Here is an 8,105-nt window from a genome sequence, read left to right on the forward strand (position 1 = left end):
GTAGTTGCAGATTTTGACCTTCCAGTGAAATATTTCTTTTGTGTGAGAAGGCTTTGCCAGGATTGCATTTATGGCCTTAAGCAGATGCTTTGTAACTGTTTCTAAACAAATATTACTTCACTGCCTAATTTTGAGTTAAGGGGAGAGTTGTTCGGAGAAGAAGTCAGTTGCACAGGGTTATCAAGTAGCTGACAGTCTCCAAATCAGAATTCTAAAGATGCTGTTCCATGTGAAGTCATTAAGAAGAGCAGAGCCTCATAGAATCTCCTTCAGCTCCTCTGGATTTGAAGGAATTTACAGGGAAACTTCCAAGACACATCAGCTATATCCAAATGAAAACCCAAGTATTATGGTGTGGCAGAGGTGAAAGTGTGTCTCTGGAAAGAAAAAAAAATATATAAAGCTACACAGAAAACATTTCTGGGTATCGGCCTATATTTTCTGGAATAGGAGAATGTTCCTGAAATTATTCAATTTAATTTAAAGTTAAATAAAAATGTGAAGGGCTAGGCTGCATTAATAAGATGATCCACCTGCTTATAATAATAGGGTAATTCACATCTCATTGTCAGAGCAGAAAGGCTCTCCATAAGGTCAATCATTAAACTCAGTAAGTTTCATTTTTTGATGCCATCTCACTTAGATGCTCAGCATCACTTGTCTGCTCTCCTTTTCCACTATGCACCTATGTTTCAAATTTAGTTCCATTAAATACATGCTTGTACCATTATGAAGCCTGATTCTTTCATTTTCAAAATGCCAAGCCATTTAAGTACAGTACAGCCCTTGGCCATATTTATTCCAAACATTTACACACATCCAGCTCCTTCTTATCTTAAGTGGGATTGGGCTTATATTTAAATTATCTCCTCATTCATGTTCTATAAGAGCATCAAGAGATAGCATCCATGGTATGTAAATTCTGGTCCACAGATGCTGCTCCAGTCCTAGTGTGGCCATTAACTCCTAGCCTCAGCATTATTCTCAGCATGACATTCTCTTGTTGAAGCAGAAAAATTACAAACAGCCATTTTTTCTCTTTCAGATGTTATATTACATGAAAATGCCCTAGAGAGTTTGCTCTTGTGTACCTAATTTAAAGAACATTTTTACAATAAGGGCCCCCAGAAAAGACATATCAGGTGGAAAGTTAGGATGGTTGAAATGAGACTAGAGCTTGCCAAAAACTGTGAGGTGTGTGATTTTCTTCACTACATGTCAAATAGATATATACCACTTTCAAGGAAGGTTGTATTGACAGGATGAGTGTTAACCATGACTTAGGCATTGACACTAACACCCTGGTGCAAGACTCTCCTACGATTCCCTCAGATCCTTAGCGTAATCCGGTCCACAAATTCTCTTTCGGTTTCCACAAGCTCAGTCACCACAAGCTCAGTTTCTAGTCTCAGCTACTGAATTCACATACATAACAAGTGCACAGATGCCCCAAAGATATAGATGTCTTTTCTCTCATTCTAGCCTTTCTGTGCAGAGATTGGCACAATGTGAAATTTTTCTTTTCAGTTTTAAAGCAGTTGGACCAAATTAACTTTTGCTTAATTAAACAAACATCTCCACACCTGCTTTGGTCTCAACCTACATTTTCTTATTGTGTATTGTAAAAAAAAAAATAGAAAAAAATCTCCCAGTGATGGAGGGGGCTCGCAGGAGAGACTGCATGAAATCCCCAAATGATCACAACTGTGCAATTGTCCTGGGTGCACTTCTTTGATAGGCTGCCATTTGTTCCCACTCACCTAGAGAGCTTGTGGATAGCCTGAGAGGTTTGTGTGCCTGTGTGCGTTTTAACAAATTTTCAAAAGTTGCCATGGGGAGAGAATAGCAAGAAAGCCCTTCACAAAAGAAAATTATTTTCACAGCATCATCACCAGAAAAACACCCCTGCAATGGATATCTCTGAAGGTCGACTGCAATCTGAACTAATTGGGGAGGGAAGGGGAGAGCTTTCAGTTTTGCTCACCTTTTATAATGGGCCTCAGAGAAGTGATCGGTAGCCAAACGCTTCCTGCCATGAGTGGTTTGGGCACTTTCTAAGCAAAAAGGAACTCTCCTCCCGCTTCTTCTTGTTCATGTCACAGAGAGAGGTCACCACCTGCCCTCTTCTTCTCACCACTTCTGATTATTGGGTAGACTCTGCTCCAAAAATCATCTTTTGTTGTGAGGATATTAATCTTCTCCCCAGCGTTGAAATGCTTGATAAGAAGGAGGGGGAGAAGCAGGAAGGCTGATCTCAAAAGCCTCAAGATCACAGCCAAAGAGTATTATTTATAGGCCTTTCCTGAAAATCAACTTCAATCTGTGTGAATGTACTACATTAAACCAATAACAGACAACAAGCTTGTGAATATTTGGCATGATGATGAAATTGGCCGAAGCCCTTGTGCTGTGGGGAGGAAGGAAGAATAATCGGGAAGTGCTGGTACTCCTCTTTGGAGTATGTCTGTTGTGATTGCTAGCTGGTTTCCACAGATCCTTGCTGAATATTATGCCATTAAACAGTATGAAAGAAAATCAAAATATATGTTTACTGGGTACTAAATAGTAAGTGCCCTTTCAAATGCTCTGTAATGGCTAGGCTTTAAAGTCATCGTGGAGCACCCTCTGAAAGCTAGAGCAGCGTGTTTCACAGAATTCTGTTGCTGTAAAACACCACAAGAGGCTGAACAAATGCACTCTCAGCCTTGTGAGCACCCCGCAGCTCTGGACCCTTAAAGGTGTATTCAGAGAGAGAAAACGGCTTTCTGTCATGTACATTACTTTATAGTTTAATTGAAAAATTGGTGATCTCTAAGCCATATTTTAAGAAAAATTAAATGACAGTTTCTGGTTCCACATAATGGGTATACTTCCTCAGGAATCAGGTTTGGATGATGCTGGCGATGTTGTCAATTGATGTATTTGATGATATATTTAGCAGTGGCTAAATATGACAAAACACTTGAGGTGTGAAAATACAGATATAACCAAGAACATTTATAAACTAAGTACAGTTTTTGCAGTTTCCTGTTCATTGTGTTTGTGCTGTTAATTCTACTATTTTTCCCCATAGAAATAGAACAGGAAATCCAGAAATAGACCAAAATCATCATAGACTGTAGTATCTGATAAATGGTGACTCAAAAACCAGTGGTGGGAAAAGAAAGATTATTTCATAATTGGTTAGAGATGACTGGAAAGTTATCTGGAAAAACTTAACACTGGATCTGTATCTCATACCTGTTCAAGGATAAACTCAAAATAGTAATATTAACATTTTTAAAGAAACGAAAGAAAAAGAAACAACATTAGAACTATAAAAATGCCTGGGAGAATTCTTTACAATTTTGGAATGGGGAAGGGAGACAAAAACCAGAAGCCATAAAAAAAAAATTAGTAAGACATAAAAATCAGAGCTTCTATGTGGCCCAAACTGCAGAATTGTAAAGTCAAAAGACAAATGAAAAAATTGAGACAAATATTTGTAACTCGTAAATATTCCAAATAAAGAAACAATTAATACTCCAAAAGAAGTAAGGCACAATATCAAAACAAAAGTTAACATGAAATACAATTGTCTCTGTAACATAGGGAAAGATATTTGACATCACTAGTAACAGAAATGTAAATGAAAACTATATAATGCTACAGTTTTTTTTTTTTTTTGGTTAATTAGATTGGCAGAATTACAGTAGCTTGTATTTGCTGGCAAAATTTGGTGAAATAGGTACTCTTTAGACTGCTGATGGTAGTGTAAATTGGAATAGCCTCTACAGAGGGGAATTTAACAGTATTTGTTAAAATCAAAATGCAAATATATTCTCTATCCTAGAAATTTCACTTCTCAGATTTTAACTTCCACTTTTGCGTGTAGAAGAACTGACAAATACATATGGTTTTTTATAAAAGTAGAATATTGAGAGGAGCACAACTGTACATCAATATGAGTTAGTTAAGTAAATTACAGTGCACCTATTCAGTGCAGTACTATGCTGCTCTGTGAAGAAGAAAGGGGAGAAGATCTATGTCCTGATATAGAAAGGCACCCAAACATAGTGTAAAGTGCAGAACAGCATGAATATATGCTGATAATTGTGTATGCAAGAGAAGGGCTGAAAGCCTGTTAGCATTTCTTAATATCTATGTAGGAAATTTTGAAAAACAAAACAAAATAAAATCCTAAAAATTTTTATACATGCAGGAGTAGGAGGGAACTGAGACCAGGTGGTCGTGGTGGCATATCCTCCTAATGTCAGCACACTGGCAGGCTGAAGCAGGAAGACTGCAAGTTCAAGTCCAGCCAGGCAAACTCAGTGAGTTCTTGTCTCAAAATAAACAATTAAAAAGGGCTGGGGATGGATCACAGTGTGAAGACTCTGGGTTCAGCCCTCAGTACTGGGGCAGGGGCGGAGAGAACTAAGACAGGCGTGTGAAGGAAACCTTTCATAGTAAGCCTTGTTTTTCTAAATTTTCAAATCATATTTTATTAGATGTCATCAACTTAAATCTTTGTATCATTCCAATAATTAATTAAAATAGCTACATAAAATTAAGTTATTCTAAAACTCAAAAAATGAATGACTTTGTAGTTAAAAAAAATTATACCAGTGCTAAGGAAAGTATATATCTACCAAAGTAAGGATGGAAGATGATTTAAGGCAGTTTTCATAGGAACAATTGTTAATTTATTCCTTTTCTATAATACCTTTCTTTATCATATATCTATGCTTATATTCCTACACATTCTGGCCAGAAAATTGAAAACAGGAATTATTTCTAGTTAACTTTTAAAAACTTTTTTTTTTTTTTTTTTTTTTTTTTTTACCATTTGAAGTAAAAACCCTTTCTTTATAGTCAGTTTCAATCTTGAAGAAAACTATTTGTCCATTCCCCAAGTGGAAATTGACCCTAATTCTATCCTACCATCAAAAGAAAATTTGCCCAACTCTTAATTCTGCTCCAAACTCAATATCTAACATGATATCTTTAGGTTAAACAGAACATAAGGTTAAAGTAACACAGCCTCCAAATCAAAGAGTTGATGCTACAATTGTATAGTTAAAAACTATATTTACTCCAAATTGCAAAATGGTAGGTATTGTATGTGATGTTTAAGTTGCAACAATTGTTCTAGTAATAAATGTAATATTCAGCAGCATTTTTCATAGACTACTCAGTTCATCATTAGTGCCATTTTGCCTCTTTATAATAATGTGCACTTTCCTTTAGAAAGAGCTTGGTTATTTCTTTGGTTGGGCCTATTTGCTCCTTTTTTATGTGAGATTTTTCAATACTATGAAATGATGCAGAGCAAAAAAGGTCCATCCACTTCACTTGTGTTGCCTCCTGCATTACCTAAACCACAACAGAACAATGACAGACAACAGAGCCTTTCTCCTCTCTAACAATTCAGTCACCATGACAACCAGCAGAAGAACGTTGGGCCAGAAAAAAGCATTGAGCTTGAGGGACTAGACTAATCAAAAAATGGAATAACATGGCAACAATTACACTGATGAGTGAGAGGGAAGCTACAGATGCATTCAGACACCTATGGCACCGCAGACTCCACGCATTCAGCATTTCGTGTTTAGTATCTTGTGTTTCTGAGAGCAGGTAAATAGACAAGATCGAATTGTGTAACAGAATGTCAGCGCTCTAGTTAAATAGAAAATTCCTTTCCTTTGGCAGTGCTACTTCAAACGCAGTGAAGAGGGTTTAGGGGAGATGAGGTTTTGAAGTGAAATGTGTAATAGATACAATATGAGTGCCACAAGGCAACGTTATTTAGTTTTAAAAAAGTAAACTTGGGTGTGTACCCCTCCCCCCCTTTTTCAAATATATAGGCGCAAATAAAGTGAGAGCTCTGCTGGATTCATAACCAGCTTGATCATAAACCCAGCTTCACGTTGGTTCTATACCTGCTCCGCTTCTGTTAGCATATTTCTGGGGCGTATTGATTGCTGTGACCTTAGCTGTGCCAGTTCCAATGACTGGAGAAAGTTAGGCTGAATGGGGTCGTGGCAGTCCTGTAGTCAGACAACAGGAGTAGACGGCATTATCCTCATTGTGATTTGCCCTCCCTCAGAATTTCCACCCTCTTCCTGAGAAGTTAGTACACTGTACACGGATGCATCTTTTAAATGGCATTTATATGGACATTATTTCTTGATTGCAGACACAGGCAACAGAATCATACCTGAGTTTTATATACACTGACCTCTGCCTCAATCTCTCTGATTACATATTTCTCATTCTGTAATGTGTTGCTTTATTAATTTAGTGGATGTGTTCAGTGAATCATATGGTTAGATTTTGAATAATAGTCTTTTCCAAGGCAGATTTATTTTTCCTTCTCCTGAACAGAAAAATTTTAATTAGGATTATATTATTAAATAATAAGTAGCAACTGATAATGTCCCCTCAAGGAAAAATAAAAGATATAAAGTATCATCATTCTTACAGAGGAATTATAGGTGAGGAGAAATGAGGTCTAACCTTTTAAATTGTCCAGTGACGATAATTTGAGCCAAGTGGGGTCATACGGCTCTGATTTGCAGACTTTGACTTAGTTCTACCCCCTTTTCACTTGTTATTTTTTCTATAAATTTTTCTATAAATTAGCACTTTTTCTAGTTATTTTGACTTTCTGTGATTTCATTTTTATTTTGACTTTTTGTGACTCAGTTTATCTATCTATTAAATGGGATGTTTTTTTACCTATGATATTATAAAATATTAGGACAGGGAAACAAAATGTCTAATTTTTAGACAGCAAAATGAGTTTGATTTGAATCCATAAGTAAATGTTTATTGATGATGCCATTTCTGTATGAATGAATAAATTATTCTCAAGAGCTTCTAGCTGGAAATCCCTCACTAGGAAAATGGTTCTAAATTGTTTTCCCTGATATAATTTCCCTTTTGTTCAGGTGACTGAAAAAGTGTGATTAGAATGACCAGGCCCACTTTTAAACTACTTATTCAAAGCTCATTTACTTCTTTAAAAAAGTTGAGGCAAGTCACAAAAGAAAGGGAGTTTTGATAAGGTTACTCATAAGACAATCATGAAGTGACAGTTGAAGAAAAATTCATATCAAGAAATTCTGTCAAAAAATAATACAATTTCTGGTTTGGAGCTTACCAGCAGGGCAGAGGGAAACCTTCTGGATTATAGGGTCCTTCTTGACTAATCACAAAAGTTGTGCTGGATCTTTAAGAGAAACAACCTGCTTCAGGCCCTCTGCTCCTTCAGGTGGAACTTGCTCTCAAAGAGCTGTGCGGGAGGTTGCTTTCAGAAGCCTTGGTTGGGGACAGAACTGGCTGGAAGCAGACCTGGCCCTCCTCTTTGTGTTGGCAAATACACACTCTGCGCCAGGAGCAGAGCGGGGTCCTCCTCCTCCTCTGCCATCAGAGGCAGGATAGGGACAAAGGAAAGTGTGGAGGACATGCTCTCCAACGCATAAAGAAGAAATCCCAGTCTTGGAAAGTGAGCCACTTTCAGCAGCTTATATGGAAATCACCATTAAGAGAAAGGCTTGAATTTGGCCAAAGTGTTTGTTTATACCAAAGACTCGGTAGAGGGAAGGGGCTCATCAGGTGTCGTGGACTCCTCCCTGAAGAAAGCCGTAAGAGTTGCCACCAGATTCCACGTCAAATACAAAGAATAAGAAAGGTTTTTCTATGAGATTATTGTGAAAAGGTGAGAAAACAGCTACATCAGCTTTGTAGGAGATAAACAGTGATATTTTGAGTAGTCCCACACTTTTCAGAAGCCAGATAGTATTTTAGACAATATAAGTGTAACCATTCTTTCTATACAGTCTCTGATATTTTACCTGACTGCAAAGAAAATCTGCTTATCAGTTTTAACACCCTTTTCTGAGTTGCTAGATAAAAAGCCACAGCAATTGGAAGAAATTTATCTTTAAAGTATTTCTATTATGCACAGTGACAGTGCTGTTCCCACTAAGGACTTCTCTAGTATGTTTTTTTTTTCCTATGGATGAAGAAGGAATAAAAAAGGACTTTTCCTTTTGCCTCAGGAGAACAATACGGGGCACGCAAACACTGAGCCTGGCACTGCCTTAAGCTGGAAAATGCTT

Source organism: Cavia porcellus, unplaced genomic scaffold, assembly GCF_034190915.1.
Source record: "Cavia porcellus strain 051 isolate PalLab524CR breed Dunkin Hartley unplaced genomic scaffold, mCavPor4.1 scaffold_1, whole genome shotgun sequence".
NCBI classification, from domain to species: Eukaryota; Metazoa; Chordata; class Mammalia; order Rodentia; family Caviidae; genus Cavia; species Cavia porcellus.